The sequence below is a fragment of the Diabrotica undecimpunctata genome, chromosome 6 (assembly GCF_040954645.1).
Source record: "Diabrotica undecimpunctata isolate CICGRU chromosome 6, icDiaUnde3, whole genome shotgun sequence".
NCBI classification, from domain to species: Eukaryota; Metazoa; Arthropoda; class Insecta; order Coleoptera; family Chrysomelidae; genus Diabrotica; species Diabrotica undecimpunctata.
The window spans coordinates 159,892,500-159,911,061 of NC_092808.1; the positions used below are offsets into that span (position 1 = coordinate 159,892,500).

An 18,562-nucleotide genomic window follows, 5' to 3' on the forward strand; every position below is an offset into this window, starting at 1 on the left:
ATGATGTTTATAATACTATATGATGTTTAATATTTTAATTAGATTTTACTTCAGGTAACATACACCCATGCTTAAGTGAGTTCCAGTGTCCGGAGAGTGAACCTCTTCAAACGGACTACGGTTGGCAACTGATTGATGAAATACTCATGAGCGGTGTCAGAAACAAAATGTCAATGAACCATGAAACAGTGTTAGTTAAACATTATATTACTACAGCCAAAAGATTAAAAAACTTTGATGATGTTAAAATGATAACAGTAATCCAGGTGTTGGAATTTAAAAATTTCTCTATAATTATTTAATATTGGATGTAAAAGATGTAAATTACTGGTGTTGTTGAAGGTCATGTTTAAGAAGATGACGTATGTATTAGGCAGCTTATTTTACTCTTTATCGTATGGAGTGTGGTCTAAAAGGTGTAATTTGTGAAGAATTAGCTGAAATATATGGAAATGTCCTTTTATGTTGCTAACATCTAGGACAAGGAAGAATAATTAGTATATATTTGTAGCTAATGTAAGACTTTTTTAAGTAGATGAAATTGTTTAATACTGCTAGTATCGTAAAAATTTTTTTTTTTTAATATAAGTGAGTCCAATAGTTTGAGAAAAAATGATTGAAAATCTTCCGGCTGAAGGAATTAAAGTTATAATTTATGTGATTAAATTTAAAAAAAATTTTTATGGAAAGACTGAGATCCTCAGAGACCTGGCAGGAATAACAGTAAATGGAATGACTAAAGAATAAAGGGGAGTGGGTTAAAGGGAAATGAATGAGTTAATCAACAAAATTAGAGATGATAGAGGTCCTTCATGCTTAAAGCATCTAGCACCCTGAACAAAATATATTTTGGTTGTGTTAAAATCTAATACATAAAAGTTTGAAATTTTATTTGTGAGTATGGTGTACTAAGTTGTTGACTAAGAGAGGGGGGAGCAATGGTTGATTAAAGGTTTAGGTAAAGTGGGAGAAAGTGAATTCTGATGAATTGCTGGATTGTGTTTAAATGTTTACTGAGTTTGGAACTAATGGGTGGATGGTAGATATATGAAAAGACAGAGAACTAGCAAAAGAAAAAAGAATGGACAGGAATATGGTGCAAACGTGAAGATTGTAAAATAATGAAATAGTGAGGTATAAAAGATATGATGTTAACAATAGGGGGCTGAAAAATTCTTTTGGAGGGAGTGTTGTGACAGTAGTGTAGAGAGAATGGTTGTTTTTTAAAAAACAATAATTGTTGAGAAGGATTAAGGTGTTGACATTTATAGAGGAAAGACAGATGAAGAAGATGGGGTAAATTTGAGAAGTGTGGGTTATGAAAAGAGTTGTCGGTGTAAGGGTTGAAAGTCACGGTTGAAAGATACATGGCGATTAACGCAGTTGGGGCTTCTTTGCTTTTCCTTGACTATTTCCAAGTCTTCATATAAATCTAATTTTAGAAAATTTTTTTGGGGTATATTATGTAACAAAGAGACGTCTTCTGGTATGTTGAGGGTATGTTTATGTTGTGCAAGATGTTGTGAGAAGGTGGAAGTGTTCTCTTTTTTAGTGTGTTCTTGGGAACGGGAAGTTAGTGATCTACAGGTTCTACCTATATATGTAGCATCACAATCAGAGCACTGTAATTTGTAAACACCACTACGATCCATGTAGTTGATGCAATCTTTTGAATTGGTTAAACATTGTCCTAGATTGTTCAGGACTTTAAAAGAAATGTGGGTATTCTCAACAGATCTTTTTAGAATATATCTGATATCTCCAGAAAGACGTTCTTGAAGGTAAGGTAAGGAAGCATAATGAGGTTTAATGGTCAAGTCTCTGGGGAACGCAGCCTCTCTCAGAAGTTTGAGTTGTCTTTTATTAATAAGTTTGTTAATGAGGTTGGGGTCATACCCATTGTTGGATGCTATTTGTTTTAGAATATTGAGTTCTGTTTGGTAGTTAGATTGTGATAGTGGGATTGTTTCTAGGCGGTGAATATAACTATGGAAGGCTGCATATTTATGTGACATTGGGTGGTTGGAAGATAAAGGTATGATATGATCGGTTTGTGTAGGTTTCCTATAGATACTGAAATCGAAATGGTCGTTTAATCTGGTAATAGTGAGGTCGAGGAAATTAATTGATTGAGACGACTCTAGTTCCATGGTGAACTTTATATTTGGGTGGATTTGATTTATTTTGGAGAGTAATAGATCAGCTGAATTCGAGTTACCTGATATGAAGACTAAACAGTCATCAACATATCGAAACCAATGGAGAATTTCAGGATTTTTCATAATGTGTGTGGATTCTAAGTGATCCATAAATATATCAGCTAGGAGAGGGGAAAGGCAACTACCCATGGCTAAGCCATCAGGTTGTCTGTAAAATTTACTATTGAAAACAAAAAAGTCTTGAGCTAGACAAGTTTGTAATAATTGAATAATTGAGTTAGTGGTAGACATAGTGATAGAATTTGCTCGTAGAAGAGAGTGGACCAGATTAATAGTTTCTTGTTTGGGGACTGAAGTAAACAAATTGCTGACATCAAATGAAAGCATTGTGATGTTGGGATGAAGATTTATTTGTTGGAGATTGTTGACTAGATGAATTGTATTTTTGACTGAAAAGCGAGGGGTGAAGTTCGTCATATTGTTAATGAGATTCAATATGAATTTTGACAGGATAGAAACTGGAGTGTTTATAAAACTAACAACAGGACGAATGGGAATTCCCTCTTTGTGTATCTTAGGTAAACCATACAATCTGGGTGTTAATGGGTTGCTAGGTATTTTATAATATGGAGCATCATGTTCTGACAAAAATTCTGTGAAAAGTTTATTGGTAGCTTTGATTTTATTAATGAACTTTTTTGTTGGATCTTCGGGGAGTGGAGTGAAATTGTTATCTGAAAGAAATGTAGTGACCTTGTCGTTATATAACTTCTGATCAAGAATGACTAGACAATTGCCTTTGTCTGCTTTACTAATGATTAAATTATGGGATTTAATTTTGTTTTGAATAGACTTGAGGATATGGAGTTGGTCTTTCTGTTTTTTGTATGAAAATTGTGGAAAAGGAACTTTGAATGAGTAATTTTGAGAAGTAGAAGGTAGGTTGATGGATGATGAGTTGTGGGATGTGTTAGATGTGGTGTTGGTAGTAGAGATATTGAAAGAAGTAGAAGTTGATGGGAAATTTTTGTTTTTGAATTTGAAGATGGTTTTGTAGCAGGAGTTTCTAATTGAAGTTTTTTGGTTTAGAGGGACTGAGAGATTCTGTATGATAACATCTAGCTCAATGGAGAGACTCTGAAGGTCCTTTTCAGAAACCTTCCTCGGAATTGAGTATTTGAGACCTAGATTCAATAAGTCGAGTTCATTTTTATCAAAAGTTACGGAGGATAGATTTTTGAGCCTAGGGTGAAATTGAAAATTAGAAAATTTAGTTTTGTTCTTGTTACTGTTATTATTTTGTGAATTAGATGCATTATTAATGAGTTTATTGAGTTTAGATTTAAGTTTACTGAATTTAATAGAGGTTACACTGTCCATTTTGTCCTGAACATCATTCAAGAGGTTACTTAAGTTATCAAAACCTATGGATTCAAGTAAAAAGTCATATGTTACCTTAAGTTTACAGTTTAAAAAGTTAAGTTTTCCATAATGGTTGCAAATCTCCTTCTTTAAGATTTTTAGTTGAAAGGTGTTCCTTAAGGTGGTTGGAACATTTCCTGGTGTTTTAATTCTACAAAAGGTTGGAAAAACTTTGTAGTTGATACATTGTGAGATGAACCATATATCCAACTTGAGAGTACATCTTTTAGTGGCTAAGTCGGCTACACCGACAACTCTTTTCATAACCCACACTTCTCAAATTTACCCCATCTTCTTCATCTGTCTTTCCTCTATAAATGTCAACACCTTAATCCTTCTCAACAATTATTGTTTTTTAAAAAACAACCATTCTCTCTACACTACTGTCACAACACTCCCTCCAAAAGAATTTTTCAGCCCCCTATTGTTAACATCATATCTTTTATACCTCACTATTTCATTATTTTACAATCTTCACGTTTGCACCATATTCCTGTCCATTCTTTTTTCTTTTGCTAGTTCTCTGTCTTTTCATATATCTACCATCCACCCATTAGTTCCAAACTCAGTAAACATTTAAACACAATCCAGCAATTCATCAGAATTCACTTTCTCCCACTTTACCTAAACCTTTAATCAACCATTGCTCCCCCCTCTCTTAGTCAACAACTTAGTACACCATACTCACAAATAAAATTTCAAACTTTTATGTATTAGATTTTAACACAACCAAAATATATTTTGTTCAGGGTGCTAGATGCTTTAAGCATGAAGGACCTCTATCATCTCTAATTTTGTTGATTAACTCATTCATTTCCCTTTAACCCACTCCCCTTTATTCTTTAGTCATTCCATTTACTGTTATTCCTGCCAGGTCTCTGAGGATCTCAGTCTTTCCATAAAAATTTTTTTTAAATTTAATCACATAAATTATAACTTTAATTCCTTCAGCCGGAAGATTTTCAATCATTTTTTCTCAAACTATTGGACTCACTTATATTAAAAAAAAAAAAATTTTACGATACTAGCAGTATTAAACAATTTCATCTACTTAAAAAAGTCTTACATTAGCTACAAATATATACTAATTATTCTTCCTTGTCCTAGATGTTAGCAACATAAAAGGACATTTCCATATATTTCAGCTAATTCTTCACAAATTACACCTTTTAGACCACACTCCATACGATAAAGAGTAAAATAAGCTGCCTAATACATACGTCATCTTCTTAAACATGACCTTCAACAACACCAGTAATTTACATCTTTTACATCCAATATTAAATAATTATAGAGAAATTTTTAAATTCCAACACCTGGATTACTGTTATCATTTTAACATCATCAAAGTTTTTTAATCTTTTGGCTGTAGTAATATAATGTTTAACTAACACTGTTTCATGGTTCATTGACATTTTGTTTCTGACACCGCTCATGAGTATTTCATCAATCAGTTGCCAACCGTAGTCCGTTTGAAGAGGTTCACTCTCCGGACACTGGAACTCACTTAAGCATGGGTGTATGTTACCTGAAGTAAAATCTAATTAAAATATTAAACATCATATAGTATTATAAACATCATGTACATTCTTCGGTAACATTTTTCAATTTAAAGGGTTTTTACCCAAATATTTTGGTGGCTCAGGCATGTTAACCTGTAAGTATAACCATTTTATTGTTTTTAACCTTAGTCAAAATTTTAAACCACGTTTGTTGTAACTAAATGGTTTATACTTATTTTAGGCATTTTAACCTGATGATGGAACAGTTGTTCCGAAAACGTTCGTGCTTGTAATGTTGCCCTTTTAAGGGTTTTTATAAAATAAAATATACCCACATACAAAGACTAACCTCTTTTGTTATACGTGGTATACAGCCAGCTACAGGAATTATTTTCCTTGTGGATTTTCTTTTTCATATTGTTAAATGCTGCTCTAGCTCGTTCTATTCTCGCCTTAATTTCTGTGGTCTGTTCCCATTTTGCATTTACGTTGGTGCCAAGGTACACATAAGATTCTACATAGTCAATAGTATGTTATTTATCCGTAATTGTCGAGCAGGTTGTTGCTTTTTGCTTATCAGCATCAACTTTGTCTTCTTGAAGTTGCTGATTCTCACTAACTGAATAAACTCTTTCCATTACCTGTTGTAATTCGTCTATGGTGCTGGCAAAGATCACCGTGTCGTCGGCACATATTATATTGTTCGTTAACTAGCCATTTATTTTTATGCCCTCATTTGCATTTTCCATACATTTGTTAAATATTTTCTAGGAATAAATATTGAATAGGGGGGGGGGAATAAGATACACCCCTGACAGACACCTCTTTTGATTTGCACCTTTTCAGTGAGTTCGTTGCCAATTTTTGCTCTTGCTGTTTGACCCCAGTATAGGTTTGCCACAATTCGAATGTCCTTGTCGTCAATACCTGTCTTTCGCAGAATACCCATTAATTGTTCATGATAGACATTGTCAAATCATTTTCTAAAATCCATAAAGCACAAATACACGTCCTTACCAACGTCTCTACACCGCTGTATAAGCACCTGAAGAGCGAAAACTGCTTCTCTAGTTCCAAGTGCTTTCCGAAAACCAAACTGCGATTTATCGATATTTGACTCACATTTATCATATATTCTTCTATGAATAATCTTAGTGAACGCTTTAGTGACATGATTGATCAAGCTTATAAGCCGGTAGTCATCACAGATCTGGGCAATTGGTTTCTTCGGGATTGTAATAAATGTTGTCTGTAGTCAGTTTTCCTTGATTTTACCGCTATTATATATGTTGTTAAAAAGTATAACTAGATTATTAAGGAGCTGTTTGTCTGATTTACATAGGAGCTTTAATATTTCGCAGGGTACATTGTTCGGACCTGTTGACTTATTGTTTTTTAGTGCTGCAATGGCATCTTCTATCTCCGATTTAAAGATTGAAGGACCTGTTTATCCTTCTCCAGTAAGATTGGGACAAAAAGTCCTCCATTTTGTTAGGTGGTTATAGTTATCGGAAATCCTCATAAATTTATAAATTAAGGTAATTTTTTAAAATAATTTAAGATGATTAAAACCTTTACCCGTAGGTCTTAATAAAAGAGTGGTTGATAAGAATTATTCAAAAATATTATTCCAAACGCTCAAAGATTTAATCGAAATTTATCTCTTTTCCGTCTCTTTTCCTCGTCTCTGCAAAGTTTCGAATTCGGGGAAATTTAATAAAATTACTTCTAGCGGTTTCTTGGAAAACAAAGAGCTGTTTTGTCTCCTCTTGGTCCGTTTCTTTACAGGATGAGTAACGTTAATACAGTGACCAAGACTTAATACTTTTTAAAACGTATATATAGGTATTACATGTCGGAGGAGCTTATAGTCACTGATACTTTCTCCAAATTAAACCAACGAGACGTTTGTATTCGTTGAGATCATCACAAATATTATTTTTAGGAGTAACGTTGATTTTATTACGATTAATAATACCTTCTACAGTAGAAACTCTAAAAATTGATTTGACGTATTCGCCAGGCTTTTAAAAATCAAAGTTAGAAATTAAAATAGATAATAAATTGTACTAACAATTTAAAAAATAATCTGTAGCCTTCACCAAACTTTTAAAAATTCAAGTTGTAACAATCATTAATTTAGTTCATTAGTTCATTTTTTTTTATTTATTTACGCTGCAACCACAAGGGTTATTAGCGACCTAAAAAATATAATACAGGTAAAGGTAGAAAAAATTACAATAATTGATACAGTTCTGAGTATTTAAGATAACTTATTGTGTTTTTTAATATTCATGTTTTTTTCCTAAGACTTGTGATGGAACAGAAATGAAGTCAACAGTGATATTATTATTCTTTAGAGGAATTATTTACCGATGAGTCGGAATCTTCTTCCGATAATGAAGTTTTCACTGTAGAGAGTAAACCTATGTGTTTGCCAAGTTTTCGTATTAATTTGGTGCTTATGGTTTTCATTCTTTTGTCGATGTAGTATGAATGTAATTCCGTAAGAAACTTTATAAGTACAAAAGAGTCTTCTGAGTACAATTTTGTTACGCTGATTATGTCTTTTGATCCTTGTATATTTTCGAATAGATCCACTACTTGATCGAAGCTTAACAATCGCTTTTCCCTTTCTACATATTCTCTAACTGGTTCCAATAATGTTTGGAGATTTGGTATATCATTTCTTAAGTTTTTGTCATCAGTTTTGGTTTTTTTCTTTAATTGAAGCTTAGGTTTTTCAAAGTTTTCTTCGGAGGGTGGCGTGATTGCATCTTCTAGGGTTCTTTTTTCGGTTGCTTTGTTCGAAGTTACTTGGGGTTCGTAAGAATTCAAATGTATATTTTTATTTGGAGGTAAGTGTTGACTTGTTTCTGGTAAGGTTGATTTATGTTTTTGGGTATTAGAGGATGACTCAGACGATGTAGGTGTTGCGATTGTAGTGTTAACTGAAGAAGTGGTCAAATGTATGGATGTATTTTGTAGTGAGCACTGTTGGGTTTGGTTTATTGATAAATTTGGGATTGCTACTCTTTGTAATGTGGTTTGAGAAGACGTAGTAAGTGTGGAGGGAGTGGTATTTGAGATTGCGGGAGTATTTTGTAGATTATCTTGTTGAGTATGATTTATTGATGAAGTTTGTCTTATTTCTGTTTGCATTGCACTATCATTGTGAGGATGGTTAGAAGGTGAAATATTTGGACAATTAGCTGCCTCGTGTCCAGTTAATTTGCATTTGAAACAATTTTCGTTTTGGGCTATAAATATGCGGTATGATGTTTGTTCCAACTCGATAATAAAAGATTCAGGTAGTACAAAGTTGTCTGGAAAAGGTGAAACGAAAATTTGTCTTCGGAAGCTTAGAATATGACTAAAGGCAGGATTGGTTGCTCCTATCCGTAGATATGATATGTCTGAAAGAGGATTTAAACCTAGTTTTATTAATTCGTCCATTATTATGTTAGAAGGTATGCTTGGACATTCATTGGACAGAATTAAGCGGACTGATGGAGTTATTAATCTTCTCGCTTCTAGTATATTTCCATTTACTATTATTTTCTTTGTTTCTGCTATGAATTTATCTACTAGGTTTTTGGATGATAGATATATGCATATTCTACCGTTTCATATACGGGATGCAAAAATTATATTTTTCGGTTCTATATGCTGACTCAATCCTTCAAGATAGTCATTAATTGTACAATTCTCTAGAGTGTTTAACAAAATAGCTTGATCTCTGCTTGGGATTAATATACTACGTGGTTGACTAACTGCTTTTGAGTATGATGCATTTTGTGGTAGCTGATTGGAAGATGACATCTTTTAAGTGGATTTTAAAATCCGACTAAAACCGGTGCTGTTTTACAGCTTTCGTTGTGATACCAGTTCATGTAAACTGGATAATACTTATAACTGATTGCAGTTGTTTACTTAAATATATAAATCCAAATAGATGAAAAAAGTATATTTTATCTACTCACGATTCCAATATTCAGTATACAAATCACTTTCACTTTTATACTTAATTACTTTTCTTAAGTTATTAAACCACTATAAAATTAACTTCTTTGCGAGCTATTTTAGATTAGACTCGAACATGATTTTGATTTTAATATAATTCACTATTTACATGTTCAGAACTGAAGAAATAATCGTTTAAATATTTAAATTTTTAAGAGAAACTTTGAAATGCGTCTAAACACTTTGACAGTTTTTTGACGTTCCTCATTAGTTCATTAATTCAGTGAGATAACTAATTACTATCAATCACTGTAGTAGTATCTTAGAGCTCGGAAGATTGAGCCCTCGGAATCTTTGAAGAAGACATAGAATACAAGGCATACAACAGACGCGGTTCAATCCGAAAGACTGTTGTTGAAGTTTAATAATCCTGTATTGCTAACAAAAGCTCTTTTAATTTTTAAATCAAGGTCCAAATCTGGAGATTATCGTAACGATATAAATTCAGAAAATTCAAACGATATTCATTCGATAAAATATTCTTGTAGAATCTGACATAAATGGTGATGTTTATATTTGATAATGGTGAGCCCTTTCACGGAGAAAATTATACTCTTTGTACTTAATATTATATCTCATACCATATACCATAGTACATAAAAAAAACCAGTGCCAAACTTATAAAAAGGGGAATATTTTACAATTAGGTGTGTTGGTCTATAGAAAAGTATGCTCAAATTTTTTTAAACTCGAAAAATCAGGTGAATTTTAAAATGAAGTTATGAATAATCACTCTACCTATAAGTTAATGCCTTATAATAAGAATAAAATCATGAACGAATTCACCCTGTTTTATTCGCCTTAAATTATATCTTCTGTCGAGCCCGAAGGGCACCCCAACAACTTCCAACTGATTCGCTCATCCTCCGGTTATTATTAGATTGTTTGAAAGTCTCAATTGACAATTTTGGAGTTTGCTGTGTCCCAGAAAGTTCATTTACAATATATTCTTTTACACTCGGGAAGATATGGTATTAAAAACGTTATTTTCCGTTTGGTTTTGGTTTAAATTTGTTTCAAATTTAGCGAATAATTTGTATTTAGTGTCAGAAAGAGGGGACTATAAATTTGTAATGATATATAAAGAGTGAAATAAAACATAAAATAACGAAAACAGTCTTGTTAAAGTTCTGAAAATATTATAATTACTTCATAATCTGAAACCATCATTCTGATTTTTCTTTTCTCTATCTTTACCAGCAATCATCAATAATTAAATTTCTTTGTACATTTTTATCTTAGATCATATCAATATTTATTGCCGTTATAAATATAGCTTGTCTATTATATCTAAATGGTCTTCAATGGTCTTCTTCTTCTTCTGATCCCTCTGGAAACTTCTCGTCATATCAACAACTATAATAAATTAGACAACAAAAGAACCAACTAAGGTGTAAGACAGGATTACAATCTCCCCATTTTTGGTATAGTATTTACGTAAAAATGTTATTTTAGCTTGCATAACAACAACAAGGGTATTAAAGGTAATGGTATTTCTATTAATAATATACGATAGGCTGACGATACAGTTATAATGGCGGGAAATAAAAAGTAAGTGCAATAGATAATAAATATTGTTGATAAAGTGAGAAAAAAACTGACAATTAAGAGTTAAGAAAACGATTTCGGAAGTATAAATTGAAACGTCAATTACTTTAACCTTTAATTGTGGCTTATTCCTATTTAAAATGCCACAAGAAAATAGTTTAAGAACAATAAAAATTACTGACATTATATCAATATCACAATTGCCGCAAAGCAATTGCAAAATTGATGATAATCAGTAGACAGTGCCATATATAAGCTTAGTTAAGTCATAAAACAGGCTAGAAAAAGTACCTTAAATAGAAAATGGAACTGCGACGTAGAAGTAGAGATACTGATAATGGCTAAAAATACCCTCTGTATATTTAATAATTATTTCCTCCACCGTGAAATTTTTCATACGAATTCGTTCGCACATTTGCCACTTCAAATTATTTTTATCCCTTATACACATAGTAATACGATCAACAAATCAGCTACTGTGTTAATCTTAAAACTAACTAACTCACTAAGTGACAACCATTGTCTAAGTTTTCAATGGAAAAAGTTGATCATTCTCTTCGTAAACAGAATTCCACCCCGAAGCAAAAACCGCAATACTAGCTGAACATAACTCGGCAACAAAACAAGCATTTCAAATATAAACTAATAACTCCTTAATGCAGCGTAGTAGAATAACAAGACAACAGGGAAAATTTATATTATTATAATTAAATTCCGGGGCCAACCGCCTTCATGGCATGCCACAGCACCAAACTCAAAACTAACACGGCATTTTGGAATATTGTTCTGACTATTACTCAGGAATTTGAACTGAGTAAATCATTTTAACTGGCTTTATACCGATTTACTTAAATATAAGTTAAAATAACAATTTTGACAAATAAGTATTTCACATTTTCCAAAGAGGAACGTTATTTGACATTTTTATTTAAAGAGATTATACGCCTAATACACAATTATGTTTTACGAAGAGTTTTATTTAAATAATAATTTGTTTGTGAGAGTTATATTCCCAGTGCCAACCAATTAAATATCTAAACATAAGTATACAATATCTTGATATTCTTCAAGAAATAATCAAGGATATATAATGTTTTTGTCTCTATCTAGATTTAGATTTAGATTAAGAGAGGTGGCCTTTCGGCCTATTTCACTGCGACCTTTTCAGATCTATTGTGGTCCTCTAGTCCTAGATAACATTCTCTAGCCTGACCCTTTTTATAAAGTCTAGTAGCTTCGAGACTGTACCTTCCATGTAGCTATTTGCCGGTGGATTTTCTTCTCCTAATGCAAAGAACCGCACATTTGCCAGACTGTCACACTGACATAAAATGTGCTCTGCTGTTTTCTAAGTGACAGAATCTGCACAGGTCACCATCTGATAATCCCATCAGCTTTAAGTGCCTATTCAGCTTACAGTGCCCTGTTAGAAGACCTACTATGACCTTGACTGTTTTCCTGTCTTTGCTTATTAGGTCTGCCGTAAATTTTGGCGAATGTTCTGTAATGAACTGTTTCGCCTGTCTTTGTCCTGGTGAATTCCTCCACCATTCCAGAGATTTGCGAGCTACCCACTTCCTTGTAGCCGTTCTTGTTACTGATTTAGCAACTCCGCAGAAGGGTTCCGGTCCAATGAATGGCAATGATGAGCCTTGTTTGACCATTTCATCTGCTTTTTCATTGCCCTTATGACCCTCGTGCCCCGGTACCCAGGCTACCGTAACCTTGCTACGGTCTCCTAGTTTATTTAGGGCACACACGCAATCCCATACTAGCTTAGAATTGACCCCTACAGAATTGAGTGCCTTAAGCGCTGCCTGACTATCTGTGAAGATGGCAACTGAACAGAACGTTCTTTCCTGCCTTTCTATTTCTTCCACGCAGTGATGGATTGCAGTTATTTCCTCCTGGAAAACTGTCACATCCTTAGATAGACTTACCGGGAAATCTATCCCTTGATTTGTCCCTACTATGCCGGCTCCCACACCCTCCAATGTTTTTGAGCCATCCGTGTACCAGGTAGCAGCAGCTTGTATGGGTACACTTTTATTCCAGTCTTCCCTGCCTGGTATCTTAATTGTGAACTTATTGTTAAAGCTATATCTCGTAACTGTTGCATCTCTATAGGTTTCCCCATCACAATATCGGCTTTTAGCTCCTCGATTAGCTTTCTGTTGTCAGTACTATGCATCTGGCTTATATGTCGCTGACTATGGATTAATCTGTGCATCACGGATCTGGCTTCGTCCTGTATAAAGATATGAAGTGGTGGTAGATTCAACAGGACTTCCAGCGATGCAGTAGGAGTTGTTTTTAAGGCCCCCGTAATACACAAGCATGCTAGCCTTTGTGTATTACCTAGCAGCCTTATTGCTCCCACTTGCTGCGTCTTTGTCCACCACGTCACCGAGCCATAGGTTATCATGGGTCTAATAACCCTTGTATATAACCATAGAGTCATTTTGGGGTTAAGTCCCCAATTCTTACCGCACATTCTTCTACATCTGCCCAAGGACATAGTAGCTTTCTGTGTGGTTTTTAGAATGTGAGTATTCCATGTAAGCCTATGATCAAAATATACCCCAAGGTATTTTGTTTCTTTGGCAAATAAAATCTCTGTTCTTCCCAGCACCGGTGGTTTTAGGCCTTGTAGTGCTGTTTTTTTGGTGAAGTTGACAATTTGTGTTTTCTGAGCATTGACTATCAGTCTACACCAGTCGTCAACTATATTTAGGGCTGCTTGCATTCTCTCAGACACTACCTGAGCAAACCTTCCCCTGACAACGATTGCTATATCGTCAGCATATCCTAGACAATAAAAGCCTTCTGTGGGCAGATTTCTGAGGAGATCATCTACCAAGGTTGCCCAAAGTAGAGGGGACAGAACTCCTCCTTGTGGACAGCCTCCACCTACTTTTGCTTTGATGGTTGCTTTACCCAGAGTGGACATTACTGTCCTATTCTCCAGGGATGCCCTTATCCATCTGCATATTACCGCAGGTGCGCCTCGTCTACTCATAGCCCCTATCAAAGAGCTGGTGGTAACATTATTAAATGCCCCTTCTATATATAAAAAAGCGGCCATTGCTATCTCTTTGTCTTCCATTGACTTTGAGATAAGCCTATTTAGATCATCCAACGCAGAGTCCGTAGATTTACCAGGTTGGTATGCATATTGACGATTGCTTAGAGGATTATCTTTTAGCACTTCGTCTCTGATGTACCTATCAAGAAGCCTTTCCAGCGTTTTTAATAGAAAAGAAGATAGGCTTATCGGCCTATATGACTTTGGTGTTAGGTCTGATACTTTACCTACCTTATGCCATATTTCCGGTACGATCCCCCATGCTAAAGTGGCTTTGAGGAGCTTGCATAGGTGTGGTATCAATACTTCTAATTCCATATGCAACAGTATTGGATATATGCCATCTGTCCCTGGAGACTTATATGGCCGAAACTTATTTATAGCCCATCTAATTCTGTTTGGTCTTGTGATTGCTGTGGCTATTTTCCAATCTGTAGACCTTGGTCTATTGAGCCTTTGGTCTATGTTGGTTTGCCTATCTGCATCATCCAGAATTGTTGAGCCCGGAAAGTGCGTGTTCATTAGTTCTCTACCTAGTACAAATATTAAATAAACACTTTACCGTTTTACTCTATCATATTCGATTTGACTCAAGATATTTTAAAAATAAATCAAATATACGAACTTTACCGTTATTGTATGATCGGTAAAGACGAGAATGAAATCACAAAGTTACTCGTCATTAAAGAGTTATTTTTAGGATTTCATAATGTTAAAGACATTATATCTTTAACAATATTTAACAAAAATATATTAAATCCTTAAATGACCAAAAAATATAGCTCTAAATACGTGTTAGCAAGAATTTTATTTTAAAGTTTTTTCTACTTTTATACTTGTTAGAAAACCCAATTTTTGTTAATTCACGTTTAAAAAATGAATGCAAATGTCCATTGTTGTATTCTGAACTAAAATAAAATGTAACAAGCCTGTTTTTTTTAGAAGGATTGACAAAGTTTTCTAAATTGGTAGGACTAGGCCTGAGTTGGTCAGAATTAAAGTCAAGATCTCTGTTTACATTATAAACAAATTCGGGGAAGGATTGGCACTATTACAATAAACTCTCAAAATAAACATTATTAAATCTAATATGCACTGATATAACCTCTTCTCCTAGTAACGTGGTTGTAAAAGCACTTAGAAAGTCTTTGAATTCATTACTAACACTTAAAACAATTTCATGTGTTTTATTTGATAAAATTTTTTCAGTCAATAATGATTAAAACAGCTCTCAACTGCGGTTTACACAAAAAAAACAGTAACTTACTTCACTTTCATTCTCAAAAAAAAACAAATGTTTTGTAGAAAAAGTACTAATACTGCTCCTAGTTGCAAATTCATGTATTAATAACTAAAGCCACTGACTGTCATTCTAAATATTACTATGTAAAAGGCTTTAAAAAACAGACAACCTATTTTTAAAAACTTTATCTTCTTTTTTGGCTCTTTTCTGAAATTTTTCATCAATTTTTATTGTTTTCTTATTTAGATCTTTGCGAAGATAGTAATTTTTTTGTTATGATTACATGTTGTGAAATAAATACAATTTAAATACAATTGTATAGAGCACACACATTCAGTAAATTAAGTCTTTGGAGTATTTTCCAATGAATGGATTCGCAGCATCCTTAATCTCTAGCTGGAGTGTTGTCGTTCCAGAAACCACCGCTCTCAATACTGTCAAGTAAGTCCTGATTTAGTTTTGATATTGTAAGCGCAATAAATTCGCATCGAGTTAGTTTCGAACTCTTCGTTTTATCTGACCAATTAAGATATTAGAGCAAACTCGTGAAATCCTGCAAGCCATACGTCCTCGACGAGGATTAGGTGTCCGATGCGGTAAATCGGGTAAATGGATATTGCAAAGTTCGCCCTAACTACCCGGGTTAATATACGATTTTGCTTTACTACGTTCTACCAACACCAACACTGTTCTACTGTTATAGTGGTGCTGCGATAGCTCTGCATGTTTGCATAACGAGCTCGAATTAATAGCTGGCTCGGTACAAAGGGAGGTAAATATGCGTATTTGAAATTGGGGCTTAAAAGGTTGTTTCTCTATATTGGGTTAGTTACTGACTGAACCAATTATTTTAAAATCAACTTTAGTATTTGCTTAAGTCTTGTTAGACATAAGACTTAGAGACGTAAAGAGGAACCCTTTATCCAATTAATATTCTTAAAACATATTTGACAAGCGAATGTCAAACATTTTTTTTCGATCTCCAACAAATCCAGGATACTCCTCCAAGTCAGGATATTACTCCATTTTTACATTATCTTTACATTGTGGTTGATAATGATAATAAATATAATATTTATCAGTGTATTTACAAAACTTTAAACAGTTTTTAGTCGTCATTTGTATAGAGCCAGACAAAATTGTCATTAGGCTAAGCGTAGAATTTTCTTATTTAAAGAAATATGCTTTATTCTCACTGAAAATTGTACAATTTTATGGACAAAGCTTACAAAAAGTCAAAAAAATAACAATAACAATTGAAATTTACTAAAATTACATAAATCATCAATAAAATATAAGAAAATATACAATCCATTAAATTTAACTAAATTACAAATTGCATAATAAAACCTTATGCTTATGCTTATGCTCTTCGCATCTTCGTTAACATCGCCTTTGTCTCCACCAAGATGTGGTGATGCAAATATTTGTCGTTAAAAATTTTTAGTGTTTTCATCTTTTCCTATGATAAATCTCTCAAACTTCTTTATACTCAACATCTTTTTTGCACTTATTGGGACTTTCGCGTTAGGATATGCAACTACTTTGGGAAATGATGTGACAGCAGTAGATATTTCTAACCTAAATTCATGCTTTATTAGACCATTAATAATGTAGCGAGCAGTCGAAACACATAAAAATAGATATCAGAAAAGAAACTTTATCATTCTTTTTACCACCTCTTTCGTTGAGGATGAAGAATTTTTTTTTTGTAATAAAAGGACCACTATTTTTTATATTCTTTGATCAATGTATTCTAATTATCCATTACACACCTCTTCCGTGAGATGTTGAGGAGAAACAATTTTTTTTTAGTAAACAGGCCACCATTTTTTATAGTCTTTGATCAATGTATTCTCTTCATCCATTACTTATACGGAAAATTTTTTTGTGCTTGATCTGACAATCAACGAAACATTAACAATATTTTTTACTATAAAAAGTCTGCCATTTTTATTAAGTTTTATATTCCCATAGCAAAATCACTGTCACGTAGCATATAGGAATGTCCCCCTATGAGAACATAATGGATTACACTTTGAAATCTCCAAGGTCTATAAAAACTAAGCACATTCTAAGACCTGTATGATTTTTATTGTGACTACCACATTCATCAGAAAAAATATGGAAATGTTTAATGTTTGGTGGAATTTCTCTGTTTATAAAATCCTTAATATAGAAGCAAACCTCATTTGGCTCTTTTACATAAAACAAGATTTTTCCAGTTTCAGGTCGTGGATATTAAAAATATTTACAGTTAGTTAGTAGTTGATAAAGATACAATGTGTCTTCAACCGGAATTAGAGAGATGGCAAGATTTTACATGCAGTCCACGCAAATTATTTCTACATTGGCATCTGTTTTTCATAACTCTTGAGTCGACGAATTTTTTGGTTCTTCTTTGTCTTTTTGCCACAGCTACCCGTTTATCAATGTCATTTAGGGCCTTGGACTTAATTTTCTTGTTCGCCACAGGTGTAGCAGGTGTCGACCTGTGGTCTACTAAAAGACAAGCTAAAACGCTTCTTAAATATCTTGCGGTAAACGCTGTACTTCACAAATAATTCGGGATTTTTTGTAAGAAAGAGTTTATGCAGTTTCTTAATGTCTAGTTTTCCACTAAGACAGTGAAATTTACGGTCACTATAATGTGAATTTTTTACCGGAAATGAACTAATATATTTCTTCACTTGAATGACCACACCTCCAGGTTTGGCATTTTTCGGCTCTTTTATCGTTAGGTGATTTTTTTTAAAGACAGTCAGATAGCCAAGCGCCTAACACGGTCTACAGTGATCCCATAACTACTAACAAAAGTGATTTTACAGACACTATACCTGCTCGAACTAGAGGACAGAGAGTATTAATTTGCTTTTTGGTTTTGAATTATTTTGATCTACTCTAATTCGTTTATGTTTGCAATTTTTGAACACCCAAAACCTGCATATATGAGTATTGTTCATTTTTCGTCTCAACAGCATTTTCTTAAAAAAATTTATCAAAAATCTTTTGTCCATCACCTTCGGGAATTTCAAGACCTACAACTAAAAGTAAAAACCTTACCTAAGTGGTATTTTGATCCACAAAAATAAAATTATTCGCCTTACTGGCATGGTTCACTCATTGTCCCTTGATATACTTCGGATCTTCTGTAATTAAGATATTCAATAATTAAAAACGATTAAAACGATTCAATAATTTTTCAAACGCACTTGAGTTTGATTTCCTTCGATTAGGATCACTGTTGAGACTATAGTAGAAAAAAAATATTTTTAAAATAAGAGATAAACTACACAGTTTGATTAAAAATGTAATAATATGATTACTTACTATCATTTTTTCGGAAAGTACCTGTGAGATCCTTTGTCCTACATGGTTATAATTTGGTAAGTATATACGTACCCAATAACTTTATTATTATTATGACAAATTTATTTCTACAATTGCGGTTTACATTAGGTTGCCCCGTCTATTATTATTAGGTTCTCTAAAGTAGTTGGTTTTAGTTTAGTTTAGTTTAGTTGGTTAGTTTTAAAAATATAAATAAGTACATTAGATAATTATTCCAATATCAGTATGT

General features: G+C 33.4%; 1 protein-coding gene across 1 annotated transcript in view; it reads left to right on the forward strand.

Annotated features, from left to right (window-relative positions):
* Window positions 1-18,562, forward strand: part of Csgalnact (Chondroitin sulfate N-acetylgalactosaminyltransferase) — a 525,789-nt gene that overhangs the window by 202,351 nt on the left and 304,876 nt on the right. The window lies entirely within an intron of this gene.